The 16,506-nt window shown below is 56.6% G+C and overlaps 56 non-coding genes across 56 annotated transcripts; all 56 read left to right on the forward strand.

Moving 5' to 3' along the window:
• Window positions 1-114: 114 nt before the first annotated feature.
• LOC147783366 (5S ribosomal RNA) lies at window positions 115-233 on the forward strand. The gene has a single exon (XR_015417262.1). It is a non-coding gene; the product is annotated as a 5S ribosomal RNA (ribosomal RNA).
• A 219-nt stretch (window positions 234-452) lies between these two features.
• Window positions 453-571, forward strand: LOC147783367 (5S ribosomal RNA). The gene has a single exon (XR_015417263.1). It is a non-coding gene; the product is annotated as a 5S ribosomal RNA (ribosomal RNA).
• A 133-nt stretch (window positions 572-704) lies between these two features.
• Window positions 705-823, forward strand: LOC147783368 (5S ribosomal RNA). Its single transcript, XR_015417264.1, has one exon. It is a non-coding gene; the product is annotated as a 5S ribosomal RNA (ribosomal RNA).
• Window positions 824-1,042: 219 nt separating this feature from the next.
• Window positions 1,043-1,161, forward strand: LOC147783369 (5S ribosomal RNA). The gene has a single exon (XR_015417265.1). It is a non-coding gene; the product is annotated as a 5S ribosomal RNA (ribosomal RNA).
• Window positions 1,162-1,294: 133 nt separating this feature from the next.
• On the forward strand, window positions 1,295-1,413 carry LOC147783370 (5S ribosomal RNA). Its single transcript, XR_015417266.1, has one exon. It is a non-coding gene; the product is annotated as a 5S ribosomal RNA (ribosomal RNA).
• A 219-nt stretch (window positions 1,414-1,632) lies between these two features.
• Window positions 1,633-1,751, forward strand: LOC147783371 (5S ribosomal RNA). Its single transcript, XR_015417267.1, has one exon. It is a non-coding gene; the product is annotated as a 5S ribosomal RNA (ribosomal RNA).
• A 133-nt stretch (window positions 1,752-1,884) lies between these two features.
• LOC147783372 (5S ribosomal RNA) lies at window positions 1,885-2,003 on the forward strand. Its single transcript, XR_015417268.1, has one exon. It is a non-coding gene; the product is annotated as a 5S ribosomal RNA (ribosomal RNA).
• A 219-nt stretch (window positions 2,004-2,222) lies between these two features.
• On the forward strand, window positions 2,223-2,341 carry LOC147783373 (5S ribosomal RNA). Its single transcript, XR_015417269.1, has one exon. It is a non-coding gene; the product is annotated as a 5S ribosomal RNA (ribosomal RNA).
• A 133-nt stretch (window positions 2,342-2,474) lies between these two features.
• On the forward strand, window positions 2,475-2,593 carry LOC147783374 (5S ribosomal RNA). The gene has a single exon (XR_015417270.1). It is a non-coding gene; the product is annotated as a 5S ribosomal RNA (ribosomal RNA).
• Window positions 2,594-2,812: 219 nt separating this feature from the next.
• On the forward strand, window positions 2,813-2,931 carry LOC147783375 (5S ribosomal RNA). Its single transcript, XR_015417271.1, has one exon. It is a non-coding gene; the product is annotated as a 5S ribosomal RNA (ribosomal RNA).
• Window positions 2,932-3,064: 133 nt separating this feature from the next.
• Window positions 3,065-3,183, forward strand: LOC147783376 (5S ribosomal RNA). Its single transcript, XR_015417274.1, has one exon. It is a non-coding gene; the product is annotated as a 5S ribosomal RNA (ribosomal RNA).
• A 219-nt stretch (window positions 3,184-3,402) lies between these two features.
• LOC147783377 (5S ribosomal RNA) lies at window positions 3,403-3,521 on the forward strand. Its single transcript, XR_015417275.1, has one exon. It is a non-coding gene; the product is annotated as a 5S ribosomal RNA (ribosomal RNA).
• A 133-nt stretch (window positions 3,522-3,654) lies between these two features.
• LOC147783378 (5S ribosomal RNA) lies at window positions 3,655-3,773 on the forward strand. Its single transcript, XR_015417276.1, has one exon. It is a non-coding gene; the product is annotated as a 5S ribosomal RNA (ribosomal RNA).
• Window positions 3,774-3,992: 219 nt separating this feature from the next.
• LOC147783379 (5S ribosomal RNA) lies at window positions 3,993-4,111 on the forward strand. Its single transcript, XR_015417277.1, has one exon. It is a non-coding gene; the product is annotated as a 5S ribosomal RNA (ribosomal RNA).
• Window positions 4,112-4,244: 133 nt separating this feature from the next.
• On the forward strand, window positions 4,245-4,363 carry LOC147783380 (5S ribosomal RNA). The gene has a single exon (XR_015417279.1). It is a non-coding gene; the product is annotated as a 5S ribosomal RNA (ribosomal RNA).
• A 219-nt stretch (window positions 4,364-4,582) lies between these two features.
• LOC147783381 (5S ribosomal RNA) lies at window positions 4,583-4,701 on the forward strand. The gene has a single exon (XR_015417280.1). It is a non-coding gene; the product is annotated as a 5S ribosomal RNA (ribosomal RNA).
• A 133-nt stretch (window positions 4,702-4,834) lies between these two features.
• On the forward strand, window positions 4,835-4,953 carry LOC147783382 (5S ribosomal RNA). Its single transcript, XR_015417570.1, has one exon. It is a non-coding gene; the product is annotated as a 5S ribosomal RNA (ribosomal RNA).
• Window positions 4,954-5,172: 219 nt separating this feature from the next.
• On the forward strand, window positions 5,173-5,291 carry LOC147783383 (5S ribosomal RNA). Its single transcript, XR_015417281.1, has one exon. It is a non-coding gene; the product is annotated as a 5S ribosomal RNA (ribosomal RNA).
• Window positions 5,292-5,424: 133 nt separating this feature from the next.
• Window positions 5,425-5,543, forward strand: LOC147783384 (5S ribosomal RNA). Its single transcript, XR_015417282.1, has one exon. It is a non-coding gene; the product is annotated as a 5S ribosomal RNA (ribosomal RNA).
• A 219-nt stretch (window positions 5,544-5,762) lies between these two features.
• LOC147783385 (5S ribosomal RNA) lies at window positions 5,763-5,881 on the forward strand. Its single transcript, XR_015417283.1, has one exon. It is a non-coding gene; the product is annotated as a 5S ribosomal RNA (ribosomal RNA).
• Window positions 5,882-6,014: 133 nt separating this feature from the next.
• Window positions 6,015-6,133, forward strand: LOC147783386 (5S ribosomal RNA). Its single transcript, XR_015417284.1, has one exon. It is a non-coding gene; the product is annotated as a 5S ribosomal RNA (ribosomal RNA).
• Window positions 6,134-6,352: 219 nt separating this feature from the next.
• LOC147783387 (5S ribosomal RNA) lies at window positions 6,353-6,471 on the forward strand. Its single transcript, XR_015417286.1, has one exon. It is a non-coding gene; the product is annotated as a 5S ribosomal RNA (ribosomal RNA).
• Window positions 6,472-6,604: 133 nt separating this feature from the next.
• LOC147783388 (5S ribosomal RNA) lies at window positions 6,605-6,723 on the forward strand. Its single transcript, XR_015417562.1, has one exon. It is a non-coding gene; the product is annotated as a 5S ribosomal RNA (ribosomal RNA).
• Window positions 6,724-6,942: 219 nt separating this feature from the next.
• On the forward strand, window positions 6,943-7,061 carry LOC147783389 (5S ribosomal RNA). The gene has a single exon (XR_015417287.1). It is a non-coding gene; the product is annotated as a 5S ribosomal RNA (ribosomal RNA).
• A 133-nt stretch (window positions 7,062-7,194) lies between these two features.
• On the forward strand, window positions 7,195-7,313 carry LOC147783390 (5S ribosomal RNA). Its single transcript, XR_015417288.1, has one exon. It is a non-coding gene; the product is annotated as a 5S ribosomal RNA (ribosomal RNA).
• Window positions 7,314-7,532: 219 nt separating this feature from the next.
• LOC147783391 (5S ribosomal RNA) lies at window positions 7,533-7,651 on the forward strand. Its single transcript, XR_015417289.1, has one exon. It is a non-coding gene; the product is annotated as a 5S ribosomal RNA (ribosomal RNA).
• A 133-nt stretch (window positions 7,652-7,784) lies between these two features.
• On the forward strand, window positions 7,785-7,903 carry LOC147783392 (5S ribosomal RNA). The gene has a single exon (XR_015417290.1). It is a non-coding gene; the product is annotated as a 5S ribosomal RNA (ribosomal RNA).
• Window positions 7,904-8,122: 219 nt separating this feature from the next.
• On the forward strand, window positions 8,123-8,241 carry LOC147783393 (5S ribosomal RNA). The gene has a single exon (XR_015417291.1). It is a non-coding gene; the product is annotated as a 5S ribosomal RNA (ribosomal RNA).
• Window positions 8,242-8,374: 133 nt separating this feature from the next.
• LOC147783394 (5S ribosomal RNA) lies at window positions 8,375-8,493 on the forward strand. The gene has a single exon (XR_015417292.1). It is a non-coding gene; the product is annotated as a 5S ribosomal RNA (ribosomal RNA).
• A 219-nt stretch (window positions 8,494-8,712) lies between these two features.
• Window positions 8,713-8,831, forward strand: LOC147783395 (5S ribosomal RNA). Its single transcript, XR_015417293.1, has one exon. It is a non-coding gene; the product is annotated as a 5S ribosomal RNA (ribosomal RNA).
• A 133-nt stretch (window positions 8,832-8,964) lies between these two features.
• LOC147783396 (5S ribosomal RNA) lies at window positions 8,965-9,083 on the forward strand. Its single transcript, XR_015417294.1, has one exon. It is a non-coding gene; the product is annotated as a 5S ribosomal RNA (ribosomal RNA).
• Window positions 9,084-9,302: 219 nt separating this feature from the next.
• Window positions 9,303-9,421, forward strand: LOC147783397 (5S ribosomal RNA). The gene has a single exon (XR_015417295.1). It is a non-coding gene; the product is annotated as a 5S ribosomal RNA (ribosomal RNA).
• A 133-nt stretch (window positions 9,422-9,554) lies between these two features.
• LOC147783398 (5S ribosomal RNA) lies at window positions 9,555-9,673 on the forward strand. The gene has a single exon (XR_015417297.1). It is a non-coding gene; the product is annotated as a 5S ribosomal RNA (ribosomal RNA).
• Window positions 9,674-9,892: 219 nt separating this feature from the next.
• LOC147783399 (5S ribosomal RNA) lies at window positions 9,893-10,011 on the forward strand. Its single transcript, XR_015417298.1, has one exon. It is a non-coding gene; the product is annotated as a 5S ribosomal RNA (ribosomal RNA).
• A 133-nt stretch (window positions 10,012-10,144) lies between these two features.
• On the forward strand, window positions 10,145-10,263 carry LOC147783400 (5S ribosomal RNA). Its single transcript, XR_015417299.1, has one exon. It is a non-coding gene; the product is annotated as a 5S ribosomal RNA (ribosomal RNA).
• A 219-nt stretch (window positions 10,264-10,482) lies between these two features.
• Window positions 10,483-10,601, forward strand: LOC147783401 (5S ribosomal RNA). The gene has a single exon (XR_015417300.1). It is a non-coding gene; the product is annotated as a 5S ribosomal RNA (ribosomal RNA).
• Window positions 10,602-10,734: 133 nt separating this feature from the next.
• On the forward strand, window positions 10,735-10,853 carry LOC147783402 (5S ribosomal RNA). The gene has a single exon (XR_015417301.1). It is a non-coding gene; the product is annotated as a 5S ribosomal RNA (ribosomal RNA).
• Window positions 10,854-11,072: 219 nt separating this feature from the next.
• On the forward strand, window positions 11,073-11,191 carry LOC147783403 (5S ribosomal RNA). The gene has a single exon (XR_015417302.1). It is a non-coding gene; the product is annotated as a 5S ribosomal RNA (ribosomal RNA).
• A 133-nt stretch (window positions 11,192-11,324) lies between these two features.
• Window positions 11,325-11,443, forward strand: LOC147783404 (5S ribosomal RNA). The gene has a single exon (XR_015417303.1). It is a non-coding gene; the product is annotated as a 5S ribosomal RNA (ribosomal RNA).
• A 219-nt stretch (window positions 11,444-11,662) lies between these two features.
• Window positions 11,663-11,781, forward strand: LOC147783405 (5S ribosomal RNA). Its single transcript, XR_015417304.1, has one exon. It is a non-coding gene; the product is annotated as a 5S ribosomal RNA (ribosomal RNA).
• Window positions 11,782-11,914: 133 nt separating this feature from the next.
• On the forward strand, window positions 11,915-12,033 carry LOC147783406 (5S ribosomal RNA). The gene has a single exon (XR_015417305.1). It is a non-coding gene; the product is annotated as a 5S ribosomal RNA (ribosomal RNA).
• Window positions 12,034-12,252: 219 nt separating this feature from the next.
• LOC147783407 (5S ribosomal RNA) lies at window positions 12,253-12,371 on the forward strand. Its single transcript, XR_015417306.1, has one exon. It is a non-coding gene; the product is annotated as a 5S ribosomal RNA (ribosomal RNA).
• A 133-nt stretch (window positions 12,372-12,504) lies between these two features.
• LOC147783408 (5S ribosomal RNA) lies at window positions 12,505-12,623 on the forward strand. Its single transcript, XR_015417308.1, has one exon. It is a non-coding gene; the product is annotated as a 5S ribosomal RNA (ribosomal RNA).
• Window positions 12,624-12,842: 219 nt separating this feature from the next.
• LOC147783409 (5S ribosomal RNA) lies at window positions 12,843-12,961 on the forward strand. The gene has a single exon (XR_015417309.1). It is a non-coding gene; the product is annotated as a 5S ribosomal RNA (ribosomal RNA).
• A 133-nt stretch (window positions 12,962-13,094) lies between these two features.
• LOC147783410 (5S ribosomal RNA) lies at window positions 13,095-13,213 on the forward strand. Its single transcript, XR_015417310.1, has one exon. It is a non-coding gene; the product is annotated as a 5S ribosomal RNA (ribosomal RNA).
• Window positions 13,214-13,432: 219 nt separating this feature from the next.
• On the forward strand, window positions 13,433-13,551 carry LOC147783411 (5S ribosomal RNA). The gene has a single exon (XR_015417311.1). It is a non-coding gene; the product is annotated as a 5S ribosomal RNA (ribosomal RNA).
• A 133-nt stretch (window positions 13,552-13,684) lies between these two features.
• On the forward strand, window positions 13,685-13,803 carry LOC147783412 (5S ribosomal RNA). Its single transcript, XR_015417312.1, has one exon. It is a non-coding gene; the product is annotated as a 5S ribosomal RNA (ribosomal RNA).
• A 219-nt stretch (window positions 13,804-14,022) lies between these two features.
• On the forward strand, window positions 14,023-14,141 carry LOC147783413 (5S ribosomal RNA). The gene has a single exon (XR_015417314.1). It is a non-coding gene; the product is annotated as a 5S ribosomal RNA (ribosomal RNA).
• Window positions 14,142-14,274: 133 nt separating this feature from the next.
• On the forward strand, window positions 14,275-14,393 carry LOC147783414 (5S ribosomal RNA). The gene has a single exon (XR_015417315.1). It is a non-coding gene; the product is annotated as a 5S ribosomal RNA (ribosomal RNA).
• Window positions 14,394-14,612: 219 nt separating this feature from the next.
• LOC147783415 (5S ribosomal RNA) lies at window positions 14,613-14,731 on the forward strand. The gene has a single exon (XR_015417316.1). It is a non-coding gene; the product is annotated as a 5S ribosomal RNA (ribosomal RNA).
• A 133-nt stretch (window positions 14,732-14,864) lies between these two features.
• LOC147783416 (5S ribosomal RNA) lies at window positions 14,865-14,983 on the forward strand. Its single transcript, XR_015417317.1, has one exon. It is a non-coding gene; the product is annotated as a 5S ribosomal RNA (ribosomal RNA).
• A 219-nt stretch (window positions 14,984-15,202) lies between these two features.
• On the forward strand, window positions 15,203-15,321 carry LOC147783417 (5S ribosomal RNA). The gene has a single exon (XR_015417318.1). It is a non-coding gene; the product is annotated as a 5S ribosomal RNA (ribosomal RNA).
• A 133-nt stretch (window positions 15,322-15,454) lies between these two features.
• On the forward strand, window positions 15,455-15,573 carry LOC147783418 (5S ribosomal RNA). Its single transcript, XR_015417320.1, has one exon. It is a non-coding gene; the product is annotated as a 5S ribosomal RNA (ribosomal RNA).
• Window positions 15,574-15,792: 219 nt separating this feature from the next.
• Window positions 15,793-15,911, forward strand: LOC147783419 (5S ribosomal RNA). Its single transcript, XR_015417321.1, has one exon. It is a non-coding gene; the product is annotated as a 5S ribosomal RNA (ribosomal RNA).
• Window positions 15,912-16,044: 133 nt separating this feature from the next.
• Window positions 16,045-16,163, forward strand: LOC147783420 (5S ribosomal RNA). Its single transcript, XR_015417322.1, has one exon. It is a non-coding gene; the product is annotated as a 5S ribosomal RNA (ribosomal RNA).
• A 219-nt stretch (window positions 16,164-16,382) lies between these two features.
• Window positions 16,383-16,501, forward strand: LOC147783421 (5S ribosomal RNA). The gene has a single exon (XR_015417323.1). It is a non-coding gene; the product is annotated as a 5S ribosomal RNA (ribosomal RNA).
• Window positions 16,502-16,506: the final 5 nt, after the last annotated feature.

Genomic DNA, 16,506 nt, shown 5'->3' on the forward strand with positions numbered 1-16,506 from the left:
CCGACGTGTCCGCGCGGGCCCCGCCGGCCGTTCCCAGCACGTGCGTGCACCCACCGTCGCCTCGATCATGCCCACCCCGCATGCGTTAAATGCAATTTGTGCGCATGACATGTCGGGTGCGATCATACCAGCACTAATGCACCGGATCCCATCAGAACTCCGCAGTTAAGCGTGCTTGGGCGAGAGTAGTACTAAGTTGGGTGACCACTTGGGAAGTCCTCGTGTTGCACCCCTTTTTTATATTTCTTTTGCTCGTTACTTCAATTTCTCCCCGTTCTTTTCTTCCTTTCTTTACAAATGGCAACCTCGCACGCTCACGCCCATCGCGTTTCTTCTCCCCGACGTGTCCGCGCGGGCCCCGCCGGCCGTTCCCAGCACGTGCGTGCACCCACTGTCGCCTCGATCATGCCCACCCCGCATGCGTTAAATGCAATTTGTGCGCATGGCATGTCGGGTGCGATCATACCAGCACTAATGCACCGGATCCCATCAGAACTCCGCAGTTAAGCGTGCTTGGGCGAGAGTAGTACTAAGTTGGGTGACCACTTGGGAAGTCCTCGTGTTGCACCCCTTTTTTATATTTCTTCTCCCCGACGTGTCCGCGCGGGCCCCGCCGGCCGTTCCCAGCACGTGCGTGCACCCACCGTCGCCTCGATCATGCCCACCCCGCATGCGTTAAATGCAATTTGTGCGCATGGCATGTCGGGTGCGATCATACCAGCACTAATGCACCGGATCCCATCAGAACTCCGCAGTTAAGCGTGCTTGGGCGAGAGTAGTACTAAGTTGGGTGACCACTTGGGAAGTCCTCGTGTTGCACCCCTTTTTTATATTTCTTTTGCTCGTTACTTCAATTTCTCCCCGTTCTTTTCTTCCTTTCTTTACAAATGGCAACCTCGCACGCTCACGCCCATCGCGTTTCTTCTCCCCGACGTGTCCGCGCGGGCCCCGCCGGCCGTTCCCAGCACGTGCGTGCACCCACCGTCGCCTCGATCATGCCCACCCCGCATGCGTTAAATGCAATTTGTGCGCATGGCATGTCGGGTGCGATCATACCAGCACTAATGCACCGGATCCCATCAGAACTCCGCAGTTAAGCGTGCTTGGGCGAGAGTAGTACTAAGTTGGGTGACCACTTGGGAAGTCCTCGTGTTGCACCCCTTTTTTATATTTCTTCTCCCCGACGTGTCCGCGCGGGCCCCGCCGGCCGTTCCCAGCACGTGCGTGCACCCACCGTCGCCTCGATCATGCCCACCCCGCATGCGTTAAATGCAATTTGTGCGCATGGCATGTCGGGTGCGATCATACCAGCACTAATGCACCGGATCCCATCAGAACTCCGCAGTTAAGCGTGCTTGGGCGAGAGTAGTACTAAGTTGGGTGACCACTTGGGAAGTCCTCGTGTTGCACCCCTTTTTTATATTTCTTTTGCTCGTTACTTCAATTTCTCCCCGTTCTTTTCTTCCTTTCTTTACAAATGGCAACCTCGCACGCTCACGCCCATCGCGTTTCTTCTCCCCGACGTGTCCGCGCGGGCCCCGCCGGCCGTTCCCAGCACGTGCGTGCACCCACCGTCGCCTCGATCATGCCCACCCCGCATGCGTTAAATGCAATTTGTGCGCATGGCATGTCGGGTGCGATCATACCAGCACTAATGCACCGGATCCCATCAGAACTCCGCAGTTAAGCGTGCTTGGGCGAGAGTAGTACTAAGTTGGGTGACCACTTGGGAAGTCCTCGTGTTGCACCCCTTTTTTATATTTCTTCTCCCCGACGTGTCCGCGCGGGCCCCGCCGGCCGTTCCCAGCACGTGCGTGCACCCACCGTCGCCTCGATCATGCCCACCCCGCATGCGTTAAATGCAATTTGTGCGCATGACATGTCGGGTGCGATCATACCAGCACTAATGCACCGGATCCCATCAGAACTCCGCAGTTAAGCGTGCTTGGGCGAGAGTAGTACTAAGTTGGGTGACCACTTGGGAAGTCCTCGTGTTGCACCCCTTTTTTATATTTCTTTTGCTCGTTACTTCAATTTCTCCCCGTTCTTTTCTTCCTTTCTTTACAAATGGCAACCTCGCACGCTCACGCCCATCGCGTTTCTTCTCCCCGACGTGTCCGCGCGGGCCCCGCCGGCCGTTCCCAGCACGTGCGTGCACCCACCGTCGCCTCGATCATGCCCACCCCGCATGCGTTAAATGCAATTTGTGCGCATGGCATGTCGGGTGCGATCATACCAGCACTAATGCACCGGATCCCATCAGAACTCCGCAGTTAAGCGTGCTTGGGCGAGAGTAGTACTAAGTTGGGTGACCACTTGGGAAGTCCTCGTGTTGCACCCCTTTTTTATATTTCTTCTCCCCGACGTGTCCGCGCGGGCCCCGCCGGCCGTTCCCAGCACGTGCGTGCACCCACCGTCGCCTCGATCATGCCCACCCCGCATGCGTTAAATGCAATTTGTGCGCATGGCATGTCGGGTGCGATCATACCAGCACTAATGCACCGGATCCCATCAGAACTCCGCAGTTAAGCGTGCTTGGGCGAGAGTAGTACTAAGTTGGGTGACCACTTGGGAAGTCCTCGTGTTGCACCCCTTTTTTATATTTCTTTTGCTCGTTACTTCAATTTCTCCCCGTTCTTTTCTTCCTTTCTTTACAAATGGCAACCTCGCACGCTCACGCCCATCGCGTTTCTTCTCCCCGACGTGTCCGCGCGGGCCCCGCCGGCCGTTCCCAGCACGTGCGTGCACCCACCGTCGCCTCGATCATGCCCACCCCGCATGCGTTAAATGCAATTTGTGCGCATGGCATGTCGGGTGCGATCATACCAGCACTAATGCACCGGATCCCATCAGAACTCCGCAGTTAAGCGTGCTTGGGCGAGAGTAGTACTAAGTTGGGTGACCACTTGGGAAGTCCTCGTGTTGCACCCCTTTTTTATATTTCTTCTCCCCGACGTGTCCGCGCGGGCCCCGCCGGCCGTTCCCAGCACGTGCGTGCACCCACCGTCGCCTCGATCATGCCCACCCCGCATGCGTTAAATGCAATTTGTGCGCATGACATGTCGGGTGCGATCATACCAGCACTAATGCACCGGATCCCATCAGAACTCCGCAGTTAAGCGTGCTTGGGCGAGAGTAGTACTAAGTTGGGTGACCACTTGGGAAGTCCTCGTGTTGCACCCCTTTTTTATATTTCTTTTGCTCGTTACTTCAATTTCTCCCCGTTCTTTTCTTCCTTTCTTTACAAATGGCAACCTCGCACGCTCACGCCCATCGCGTTTCTTCTCCCCGACGTGTCCGCGCGGGCCCCGCCGGCCGTTCCCAGCACGTGCGTGCACCCACCGTCGCCTCGATCATGCCCACCCCGCATGCGTTAAATGCAATTTGTGCGCATGGCATGTCGGGTGCGATCATACCAGCACTAATGCACCGGATCCCATCAGAACTCCGCAGTTAAGCGTGCTTGGGCGAGAGTAGTACTAAGTTGGGTGACCACTTGGGAAGTCCTCGTGTTGCACCCCTTTTTTATATTTCTTCTCCCCGACGTGTCCGCGCGGGCCCCGCCGGCCGTTCCCAGCACGTGCGTGCACCCACCGTCGCCTCGATCATGCCCACCCCGCATGCGTTAAATGCAATTTGTGCGCATGGCATGTCGGGTGCGATCATACCAGCACTAATGCACCGGATCCCATCAGAACTCCGCAGTTAAGCGTGCTTGGGCGAGAGTAGTACTAAGTTGGGTGACCACTTGGGAAGTCCTCGTGTTGCACCCCTTTTTTATATTTCTTTTGCTCGTTACTTCAATTTCTCCCCGTTCTTTTCTTCCTTTCTTTACAAATGGCAACCTCGCACGCTCACGCCCATCGCGTTTCTTCTCCCCGACGTGTCCGCGCGGGCCCCGCCGGCCGTTCCCAGCACGTGCGTGCACCCACCGTCGCCTCGATCATGCCCACCCCGCATGCGTTAAATGCAATTTGTGCGCATGGCATGTCGGGTGCGATCATACCAGCACTAATGCACCGGATCCCATCAGAACTCCGCAGTTAAGCGTGCTTGGGCGAGAGTAGTACTAAGTTGGGTGACCACTTGGGAAGTCCTCGTGTTGCACCCCTTTTTTATATTTCTTCTCCCCGACGTGTCCGCGCGGGCCCCGCCGGCCGTTCCCAGCACGTGCGTGCACCCACCGTCGCCTCGATCATGCCCACCCCGCATGCGTTAAATGCAATTTGTGCGCATGACATGTCGGGTGCGATCATACCAGCACTAATGCACCGGATCCCATCAGAACTCCGCAGTTAAGCGTGCTTGGGCGAGAGTAGTACTAAGTTGGGTGACCACTTGGGAAGTCCTCGTGTTGCACCCCTTTTTTATATTTCTTTTGCTCGTTACTTCAATTTCTCCCCGTTCTTTTCTTCCTTTCTTTACAAATGGCAACCTCGCACGCTCACGCCCATCGCGTTTCTTCTCCCCGACGTGTCCGCGCGGGCCCCGCCGGCCGTTCCCAGCACGTGCGTGCACCCACCGTCGCCTCGATCATGCCCACCCCGCATGCGTTAAATGCAATTTGTGCGCATGGCATGTCGGGTGCGATCATACCAGCACTAATGCACCGGATCCCATCAGAACTCCGCAGTTAAGCGTGCTTGGGCGAGAGTAGTACTAAGTTGGGTGACCACTTGGGAAGTCCTCGTGTTGCACCCCTTTTTTATATTTCTTCTCCCCGACGTGTCCGCGCGGGCCCCGCCGGCCGTTCCCAGCACGTGCGTGCACCCACCGTCGCCTCGATCATGCCCACCCCGCATGCGTTAAATGCAATTTGTGCGCATGGCATGTCGGGTGCGATCATACAAGCACTAATGCACCGGATCCCATCAGAACTCCGCAGTTAAGCGTGCTTGGGCGAGAGTAGTACTAAGTTGGGTGACCACTTGGGAAGTCCTCGTGTTGCACCCCTTTTTTATATTTCTTTTGCTCGTTACTTCAATTTCTCCCCGTTCTTTTCTTCCTTTCTTTACAAATGGCAACCTCGCACGCTCACGCCCATCGCGTTTCTTCTCCCCGACGTGTCCGCGCGGGCCCCGCCGGCCGTTCCCAGCACGTGCGTGCACCCACCGTCGCCTCGATCATGCCCACCCCGCATGCGTTAAATGCAATTTGTGCGCATGGCATGTCGGGTGCGATCATACCAGCACTAATGCACCGGATCCCATCAGAACTCCGCAGTTAAGCGTGCTTGGGCGAGAGTAGTACTAAGTTGGGTGACCACTTGGGAAGTCCTCGTGTTGCACCCCTTTTTTATATTTCTTCTCCCCGACGTGTCCGCGCGGGCCCCGCCGGCCGTTCCCAGCACGTGCGTGCACCCACCGTCGCCTCGATCATGCCCACCCCGCATGCGTTAAATGCAATTTGTGCGCATGACATGTCGGGTGCGATCATACCAGCACTAATGCACCGGATCCCATCAGAACTCCGCAGTTAAGCGTGCTTGGGCGAGAGTAGTACTAAGTTGGGTGACCACTTGGGAAGTCCTCGTGTTGCACCCCTTTTTTATATTTCTTTTGCTCGTTACTTCAATTTCTCCCCGTTCTTTTCTTCCTTTCTTTACAAATGGCAACCTCGCACGCTCACGCCCATCGCGTTTCTTCTCCCCGACGTGTCCGCGCGGGCCCCGCCGGCCGTTCCCAGCACGTGCGTGCACCCACCGTCGCCTCGATCATGCCCACCCCGCATGCGTTAAATGCAATTTGTGCGCATGGCATGTCGGGTGCGATCATACCAGCACTAATGCACCGGATCCCATCAGAACTCCGCAGTTAAGCGTGCTTGGGCGAGAGTAGTACTAAGTTGGGTGACCACTTGGGAAGTCCTCGTGTTGCACCCCTTTTTTATATTTCTTCTCCCCGACGTGTCCGCGCGGGCCCCGCCGGCCGTTCCCAGCACGTGCGTGCACCCACCGTCGCCTCGATCATGCCCACCCCGCATGCGTTAAATGCAATTTGTGCGCATGGCATGTCGGGTGCGATCATACCAGCACTAATGCACCGGATCCCATCAGAACTCCGCAGTTAAGCGTGCTTGGGCGAGAGTAGTACTAAGTTGGGTGACCACTTGGGAAGTCCTCGTGTTGCACCCCTTTTTTATATTTCTTTTGCTCGTTACTTCAATTTCTCCCCGTTCTTTTCTTCCTTTCTTTACAAATGGCAACCTCGCACGCTCACGCCCATCGCGTTTCTTCTCCCCGACGTGTCCGCGCGGGCCCCGCCGGCCGTTCCCAGCACGTGCGTGCACCCACCGTCGCCTCGATCATGCCCACCCCGCATGCGTTAAATGCAATTTGTGCGCATGGCATGTCGGGTGCGATCATACCAGCACTAATGCACCGGATCCCATCAGAACTCCGCAGTTAAGCGTGCTTGGGCGAGAGTAGTACTAAGTTGGGTGACCACTTGGGAAGTCCTCGTGTTGCACCCCTTTTTTATATTTCTTCTCCCCGACGTGTCCGCGCGGGCCCCGCCGGCCGTTCCCAGCACGTGCGTGCACCCACCGTCGCCTCGATCATGCCCACCCCGCATGCGTTAAATGCAATTTGTGCGCATGACATGTCGGGTGCGATCATACCAGCACTAATGCACCGGATCCCATCAGAACTCCGCAGTTAAGCGTGCGTGGGCGAGAGTAGTACTAAGTTGGGTGACCACTTGGGAAGTCCTCGTGTTGCACCCCTTTTTTATATTTCTTTTGCTCGTTACTTCAATTTCTCCCCGTTCTTTTCTTCCTTTCTTTACAAATGGCAACCTCGCACGCTCACGCCCATCGCGTTTCTTCTCCCCGACGTGTCCGCGCGGGCCCCGCCGGCCGTTCCCAGCACGTGCGTGCACCCACCGTCGCCTCGATCATGCCCACCCCGCATGCGTTAAATGCAATTTGTGCGCATGGCATGTCGGGTGCGATCATACCAGCACTAATGCACCGGATCCCATCAGAACTCCGCAGTTAAGCGTGCTTGGGCGAGAGTAGTACTAAGTTGGGTGACCACTTGGGAAGTCCTCGTGTTGCACCCCTTTTTTATATTTCTTCTCCCCGACGTGTCCGCGCGGGCCCCGCCGGCCGTTCCCAGCACGTGCGTGCACCCACCGTCGCCTCGATCATGCCCACCCCGCATGCGTTAAATGCAATTTGTGCGCATGGCATGTCGGGTGCGATCATACCAGCACTAATGCACCGGATCCCATCAGAACTCCGCAGTTAAGCGTGCTTGGGCGAGAGTAGTACTAAGTTGGGTGACCACTTGGGAAGTCCTCGTGTTGCACCCCTTTTTTATATTTCTTTTGCTCGTTACTTCAATTTCTCCCCGTTCTTTTCTTCCTTTCTTTACAAATGGCAACCTCGCACGCTCACGCCCATCGCGTTTCTTCTCCCCGACGTGTCCGCGCGGGCCCCGCCGGCCGTTCCCAGCACGTGCGTGCACCCACCGTCGCCTCGATCATGCCCACCCCGCATGCGTTAAATGCAATTTGTGCGCATGGCATGTCGGGTGCGATCATACCAGCACTAATGCACCGGATCCCATCAGAACTCCGCAGTTAAGCGTGCTTGGGCGAGAGTAGTACTAAGTTGGGTGACCACTTGGGAAGTCCTCGTGTTGCACCCCTTTTTTATATTTCTTCTCCCCGACGTGTCCGCGCGGGCCCCGCCGGCCGTTCCCAGCACGTGCGTGCACCCACCGTCGCCTCGATCATGCCCACCCCGCATGCGTTAAATGCAATTTGTGCGCATGACATGTCGGGTGCGATCATACCAGCACTAATGCACCGGATCCCATCAGAACTCCGCAGTTAAGCGTGCTTGGGCGAGAGTAGTACTAAGTTGGGTGACCACTTGGGAAGTCCTCGTGTTGCACCCCTTTTTTATATTTCTTTTGCTCGTTACTTCAATTTCTCCCCGTTCTTTTCTTCCTTTCTTTACAAATGGCAACCTCGCACGCTCACGCCCATCGCGTTTCTTCTCCCCGACGTGTCCGCGCGGGCCCCGCCGGCCGTTCCCAGCACGTGCGTGCACCCACCGTCGCCTCGATCATGCCCACCCCGCATGCGTTAAATGCAATTTGTGCGCATGGCATGTCGGGTGCGATCATACCAGCACTAATGCACCGGATCCCATCAGAACTCCGCAGTTAAGCGTGCTTGGGCGAGAGTAGTACTAAGTTGGGTGACCACTTGGGAAGTCCTCGTGTTGCACCCCTTTTTTATATTTCTTCTCCCCGACGTGTCCGCGCGGGCCCCGCCGGCCGTTCCCAGCACGTGCGTGCACCCACCGTCGCCTCGATCATGCCCACCCCGCATGCGTTAAATGCAATTTGTGCGCATGGCATGTCGGGTGCGATCATACCAGCACTAATGCACCGGATCCCATCAGAACTCCGCAGTTAAGCGTGCTTGGGCGAGAGTAGTACTAAGTTGGGTGACCACTTGGGAAGTCCTCGTGTTGCACCCCTTTTTTATATTTCTTTTGCTCGTTACTTCAATTTCTCCCCGTTCTTTTCTTCCTTTCTTTACAAATGGCAACCTCGCACGCTCACGCCCATCGCGTTTCTTCTCCCCGACGTGTCCGCGCGGGCCCCGCCGGCCGTTCCCAGCACGTGCGTGCACCCACCGTCGCCTCGATCATGCCCACCCCGCATGCGTTAAATGCAATTTGTGCGCATGGCATGTCGGGTGCGATCATACCAGCACTAATGCACCGGATCCCATCAGAACTCCGCAGTTAAGCGTGCTTGGGCGAGAGTAGTACTAAGTTGGGTGACCACTTGGGAAGTCCTCGTGTTGCACCCCTTTTTTATATTTCTTCTCCCCGACGTGTCCGCGCGGGCCCCGCCGGCCGTTCCCAGCACGTGCGTGCACCCACCGTCGCCTCGATCATGCCCACCCCGCATGCGTTAAATGCAATTTGTGCGCATGGCATGTCGGGTGCGATCATACCAGCACTAATGCACCGGATCCCATCAGAACTCCGCAGTTAAGCGTGCTTGGGCGAGAGTAGTACTAAGTTGGGTGACCACTTGGGAAGTCCTCGTGTTGCACCCCTTTTTTATATTTCTTTTGCTCGTTACTTCAATTTCTCCCCGTTCTTTTCTTCCTTTCTTTACAAATGGCAACCTCGCACGCTCACGCCCATCGCGTTTCTTCTCCCCGACGTGTCCGCGCGGGCCCCGCCGGCCGTTCCCAGCACGTGCGTGCACCCACCGTCGCCTCGATCATGCCCACCCCGCATGCGTTAAATGCAATTTGTGCGCATGGCATGTCGGGTGCGATCATACCAGCACTAATGCACCGGATCCCATCAGAACTCCGCAGTTAAGCGTGCTTGGGCGAGAGTAGTACTAAGTTGGGTGACCACTTGGGAAGTCCTCGTGTTGCACCCCTTTTTTATATTTCTTCTCCCCGACGTGTCCGCGCGGGCCCCGCCGGCCGTTCCCAGCACGTGCGTGCACCCACCGTCGCCTCGATCATGCCCACCCCGCATGCGTTAAATGCAATTTGTGCGCATGGCATGTCGGGTGCGATCATACCAGCACTAATGCACCGGATCCCATCAGAACTCCGCAGTTAAGCGTGCTTGGGCGAGAGTAGTACTAAGTTGGGTGACCACTTGGGAAGTCCTCGTGTTGCACCCCTTTTTTATATTTCTTTTGCTCGTTACTTCAATTTCTCCCCGTTCTTTTCTTCCTTTCTTTACAAATGGCAACCTCGCACGCTCACGCCCATCGCGTTTCTTCTCCCCGACGTGTCCGCGCGGGCCCCGCCGGCCGTTCCCAGCACGTGCGTGCACCCACCGTCGCCTCGATCATGCCCACCCCGCATGCGTTAAATGCAATTTGTGCGCATGGCATGTCGGGTGCGATCATACCAGCACTAATGCACCGGATCCCATCAGAACTCCGCAGTTAAGCGTGCTTGGGCGAGAGTAGTACTAAGTTGGGTGACCACTTGGGAAGTCCTCGTGTTGCACCCCTTTTTTATATTTCTTCTCCCCGACGTGTCCGCGCGGGCCCCGCCGGCCGTTCCCAGCACGTGCGTGCACCCACCGTCGCCTCGATCATGCCCACCCCGCATGCGTTAAATGCAATTTGTGCGCATGGCATGTCGGGTGCGATCATACCAGCACTAATGCACCGGATCCCATCAGAACTCCGCAGTTAAGCGTGCTTGGGCGAGAGTAGTACTAAGTTGGGTGACCACTTGGGAAGTCCTCGTGTTGCACCCCTTTTTTATATTTCTTTTGCTCGTTACTTCAATTTCTCCCCGTTCTTTTCTTCCTTTCTTTACAAATGGCAACCTCGCACGCTCACGCCCATCGCGTTTCTTCTCCCCGACGTGTCCGCGCGGGCCCCGCCGGCCGTTCCCAGCACGTGCGTGCACCCACCGTCGCCTCGATCATGCCCACCCCGCATGCGTTAAATGCAATTTGTGCGCATGGCATGTCGGGTGCGATCATACCAGCACTAATGCACCGGATCCCATCAGAACTCCGCAGTTAAGCGTGCTTGGGCGAGAGTAGTACTAAGTTGGGTGACCACTTGGGAAGTCCTCGTGTTGCACCCCTTTTTTATATTTCTTCTCCCCGACGTGTCCGCGCGGGCCCCGCCGGCCGTTCCCAGCACGTGCGTGCACCCACCGTCGCCTCGATCATGCCCACCCCGCATGCGTTAAATGCAATTTGTGCGCATGGCATGTCGGGTGCGATCATACCAGCACTAATGCACCGGATCCCATCAGAACTCCGCAGTTAAGCGTGCTTGGGCGAGAGTAGTACTAAGTTGGGTGACCACTTGGGAAGTCCTCGTGTTGCACCCCTTTTTTATATTTCTTTTGCTCGTTACTTCAATTTCTCCCCGTTCTTTTCTTCCTTTCTTTACAAATGGCAACCTCGCACGCTCACGCCCATCGCGTTTCTTCTCCCCGACGTGTCCGCGCGGGCCCCGCCGGCCGTTCCCAGCACGTGCGTGCACCCACCGTCGCCTCGATCATGCCCACCCCGCATGCGTTAAATGCAATTTGTGCGCATGGCATGTCGGGTGCGATCATACCAGCACTAATGCACCGGATCCCATCAGAACTCCGCAGTTAAGCGTGCTTGGGCGAGAGTAGTACTAAGTTGGGTGACCACTTGGGAAGTCCTCGTGTTGCACCCCTTTTTTATATTTCTTCTCCCCGACGTGTCCGCGCGGGCCCCGCCGGCCGTTCCCAGCACGTGCGTGCACCCACCGTCGCCTCGATCATGCCCACCCCGCATGCGTTAAATGCAATTTGTGCGCATGGCATGTCGGGTGCGATCATACCAGCACTAATGCACCGGATCCCATCAGAACTCCGCAGTTAAGCGTGCTTGGGCGAGAGTAGTACTAAGTTGGGTGACCACTTGGGAAGTCCTCGTGTTGCACCCCTTTTTTATATTTCTTTTGCTCGTTACTTCAATTTCTCCCCGTTCTTTTCTTCCTTTCTTTACAAATGGCAACCTCGCACGCTCACGCCCATCGCGTTTCTTCTCCCCGACGTGTCCGCGCGGGCCCCGCCGGCCGTTCCCAGCACGTGCGTGCACCCACCGTCGCCTCGATCATGCCCACCCCGCATGCGTTAAATGCAATTTGTGCGCATGGCATGTCGGGTGCGATCATACCAGCACTAATGCACCGGATCCCATCAGAACTCCGCAGTTAAGCGTGCTTGGGCGAGAGTAGTACTAAGTTGGGTGACCACTTGGGAAGTCCTCGTGTTGCACCCCTTTTTTATATTTCTTCTCCCCGACGTGTCCGCGCGGGCCCCGCCGGCCGTTCCCAGCACGTGCGTGCACCCACCGTCGCCTCGATCATGCCCACCCCGCATGCGTTAAATGCAATTTGTGCGCATGGCATGTCGGGTGCGATCATACCAGCACTAATGCACCGGATCCCATCAGAACTCCGCAGTTAAGCGTGCTTGGGCGAGAGTAGTACTAAGTTGGGTGACCACTTGGGAAGTCCTCGTGTTGCACCCCTTTTTTATATTTCTTTTGCTCGTTACTTCAATTTCTCCCCGTTCTTTTCTTCCTTTCTTTACAAATGGCAACCTCGCACGCTCACGCCCATCGCGTTTCTTCTCCCCGACGTGTCCGCGCGGGCCCCGCCGGCCGTTCCCAGCACGTGCGTGCACCCACCGTCGCCTCGATCATGCCCACCCCGCATGCGTTAAATGCAATTTGTGCGCATGGCATGTCGGGTGCGATCATACCAGCACTAATGCACCGGATCCCATCAGAACTCCGCAGTTAAGCGTGCTTGGGCGAGAGTAGTACTAAGTTGGGTGACCACTTGGGAAGTCCTCGTGTTGCACCCCTTTTTTATATTTCTTCTCCCCGACGTGTCCGCGCGGGCCCCGCCGGCCGTTCCCAGCACGTGCGTGCACCCACCGTCGCCTCGATCATGCCCACCCCGCATGCGTTAAATGCAATTTGTGCGCATGGCATGTCGGGTGCGATCATACCAGCACTAATGCACCGGATCCCATCAGAACTCCGCAGTTAAGCGTGCTTGGGCGAGAGTAGTACTAAGTTGGGTGACCACTTGGGAAGTCCTCGTGTTGCACCCCTTTTTTATATTTCTTTTGCTCGTTACTTCAATTTCTCCCCGTTCTTTTCTTCCTTTCTTTACAAATGGCAACCTCGCACGCTCACGCCCATCGCGTTTCTTCTCCCCGACGTGTCCGCGCGGGCCCCGCCGGCCGTTCCCAGCACGTGCGTGCACCCACCGTCGCCTCGATCATGCCCACCCCGCATGCGTTAAATGCAATTTGTGCGCATGGCATGTCGGGTGCGATCATACCAGCACTAATGCACCGGATCCCATCAGAACTCCGCAGTTAAGCGTGCTTGGGCGAGAGTAGTACTAAGTTGGGTGACCACTTGGGAAGTCCTCGTGTTGCACCCCTTTTTTATATTTCTTCTCCCCGACGTGTCCGCGCGGGCCCCGCCGGCCGTTCCCAGCACGTGCGTGCACCCACCGTCGCCTCGATCATGCCCACCCCGCATGCGTTAAATGCAATTTGTGCGCATGACATGTCGGGTGCGATCATACCAGCACTAATGCACCGGATCCCATCAGAACTCCGCAGTTAAGCGTGCTTGGGCGAGAGTAGTACTAAGTTGGGTGACCACTTGGGAAGTCCTCGTGTTGCACCCCTTTTTTATATTTCTTTTGCTCGTTACTTCAATTTCTCCCCGTTCTTTTCTTCCTTTCTTTACAAATGGCAACCTCGCACGCTCACGCCCATCGCGTTTCTTCTCCCCGACGTGTCCGCGCGGGCCCCGCCGGCCGTTCCCAGCACGTGCGTGCACCCACCGTCGCCTCGATCATGCCCACCCCGCATGCGTTAAATGCAATTTGTGCGCATGGCATGTCGGGTGCGATCATACCAGCACTAATGCACCGGATCCCATCAGAACTCCGCAGTTAAGCGTGCTTGGGCGAGAGTAGTACTAAGTTGGGTGACCACTTGGGAAGTCCTCGTGTTGCACCCCTTTTTTATATTTCTTCTCCCCGACGTGTCCGCGCGGGCCCCGCCGGCCGTTCCCAGCACGTGCGTGCACCCACCGTCGCCTCGATCATGCCCACCCCGCATGCGTTAAATGCAATTTGTGCGCATGGCATGTCGGGTGCGATCATACCAGCACTAATGCACCGGATCCCATCAGAACTCCGCAGTTAAGCGTGCTTGGGCGAGAGTAGTACTAAGTTGGGTGACCACTTGGGAAGTCCTCGTGTTGCACCCCTTTTTTATATTTCTTTTGCTCGTTACTTCAATTTCTCCCCGTTCTTTTCTTCCTTTCTTTACAAATGGCAACCTCGCACGCTCACGCCCATCGCGTTTCTTCTCCCCGACGTGTCCGCGCGGGCCCCGCCGGCCGTTCCCAGCACGTGCGTGCACCCACCGTCGCCTCGATCATGCCCACCCCGCATGCGTTAAATGCAATTTGTGCGCATGGCATGTCGGGTGCGATCATACCAGCACTAATGCACCGGATCCCATCAGAACTCCGCAGTTAAGCGTGCTTGGGCGAGAGTAGTACTAAGTTGGGTGACCACTTGGGAAGTCCTCGTGTTGCACCCCTTTTTTATATTTCTTCTCCCCGACGTGTCCGCGCGGGCCCCGCCGGCCGTTCCCAGCACGTGCGTGCACCCACCGTCGCCTCGATCATGCCCACCCCGCATGCGTTAAATGCAATTTGTGCGCATGGCATGTCGGGTGCGATCATACCAGCACTAATGCACCGGATCCCATCAGAACTCCGCAGTTAAGCGTGCTTGGGCGAGAGTAGTACTAAGTTGGGTGACCACTTGGGAAGTCCTCGTGTTGCACCCCTTTTTTATATTTCTTTTGCTCGTTACTTCAATTTCTCCCCGTTCTTTTCTTCCTTTCTTTACAAATGGCAACCTCGCACGCTCACGCCCATCGCGTTTCTTCTCCCCGACGTGTCCGCGCGGGCCCCGCCGGCCGTTCCCAGCACGTGCGTGCACCCACCGTCGCCTCGATCATGCCCACCCCGCATGCGTTAAATGCAATTTGTGCGCATGGCATGTCGGGTGCGATCATACCAGCACTAATGCACCGGATCCCATCAGAACTCCGCAGTTAAGCGTGCTTGGGCGAGAGTAGTACTAAGTTGGGTGACCACTTGGGAAGTCCTCGTGTTGCACCCCTTTTTTATATTTCTTCTCCCCGACGTGTCCGCGCGGGCCCCGCCGGCCGTTCCCAGCACGTGCGTGCACCCACCGTCGCCTCGATCATGCCCACCCCGCATGCGTTAAATGCAATTTGTGCGCATGGCATGTCGGGTGCGATCATACCAGCACTAATGCACCGGATCCCATCAGAACTCCGCAGTTAAGCGTGCTTGGGCGAGAGTAGTACTAAGTTGGGTGACCACTTGGGAAGTCCTCGTGTTGCACCCCTTTTTTATATTTCTTTTGCTCGTTACTTCAATTTCTCCCCGTTCTTTTCTTCCTTTCTTTACAAATGGCAACCTCGCACGCTCACGCCCATCGCGTTTCTTCTCCCCGACGTGTCCGCGCGGGCCCCGCCGGCCGTTCCCAGCACGTGCGTGCACCCACCGTCGCCTCGATCATGCCCACCCCGCATGCGTTAAATGCAATTTGTGCGCATGGCATGTCGGGTGCGATCATACCAGCACTAATGCACCGGATCCCATCAGAACTCCGCAGTTAAGCGTGCTTGGGCGAGAGTAGTACTAAGTTGGGTGACCACTTGGGAAGTCCTCGTGTTGCACCCCTTTTTTATATTTCTTCTCCCCGACGTGTCCGCGCGGGCCCCGCCGGCCGTTCCCAGCACGTGCGTGCACCCACCGTCGCCTCGATCATGCCCACCCCGCATGCGTTAAATGCAATTTGTGCGCATGGCATGTCGGGTGCGATCATACCAGCACTAATGCACCGGATCCCATCAGAACTCCGCAGTTAAGCGTGCTTGGGCGAGAGTAGTACTAAGTTGGGTGACCACTTGGGAAGTCCTCGTGTTGCACCCCTTTTTTATATTTCTTTTGCTCGTTACTTCAATTTCTCCCCGTTCTTTTCTTCCTTTCTTTACAAATGGCAACCTCGCACGCTCACGCCCATCGCGTTTCTTCTCCCCGACGTGTCCGCGCGGGCCCCGCCGGCCGTTCCCAGCACGTGCGTGCACCCACCGTCGCCTCGATCATGCCCACCCCGCATGCGTTAAATGCAATTTGTGCGCATGGCATGTCGGGTGCGATCATACCAGCACTAATGCACCGGATCCCATCAGAACTCCGCAGTTAAGCGTGCTTGGGCGAGAGTAGTACTAAGTTGGGTGACCACTTGGGAAGTCCTCGTGTTGCACCCCTTTTTTATATTTCTTCTCCCCGACGTGTCCGCGCGGGCCCCGCCGGCCGTTCCCAGCACGTGCGTGCACCCACCGTCGCCTCGATCATGCCCACCCCGCATGCGTTAAATGCAATTTGTGCGCATGGCATGTCGGGTGCGATCATACCAGCACTAATGCACCGGATCCCATCAGAACTCCGCAGTTAAGCGTGCTTGGGCGAGAGTAGTACTAAGTTGGGTGACCACTTGGGAAGTCCTCGTGTTGCACCCCTTTTTTATATTTCTTTTGCTCGTTACTTCAATTTCTCCCCGTTCTTTTCTTCCTTTCTTTACAAATGGCAACCTCGCACGCTCACGCCCATCGCGTTTCTTCTCCCCGACGTGTCCGCGCGGGCCCCGCCGGCCGTTCCCAGCACGTGCGTGCACCCACCGTCGCCTCGATCATGCCCACCCCGCATGCGTTAAATGCAATTTGTGCGCATGGCATGTCGGGTGCGATCATACCAGCACTAATGCACCGGATCCCATCAGAACTCCGCAGTTAAGCGTGCTTGGGCGAGAGTAGTACTAAGTTGGGTGACCACTTGGGAAGTCCTCGTGTTGCACCCCTTTTT

This window comes from Cucurbita pepo, unplaced genomic scaffold (genome assembly GCF_057944985.1).
Source record: "Cucurbita pepo subsp. pepo isolate OVF unplaced genomic scaffold, ASM5794498v1 scafford_58, whole genome shotgun sequence".
NCBI classification, from domain to species: domain Eukaryota; kingdom Viridiplantae; phylum Streptophyta; class Magnoliopsida; order Cucurbitales; family Cucurbitaceae; genus Cucurbita; species Cucurbita pepo.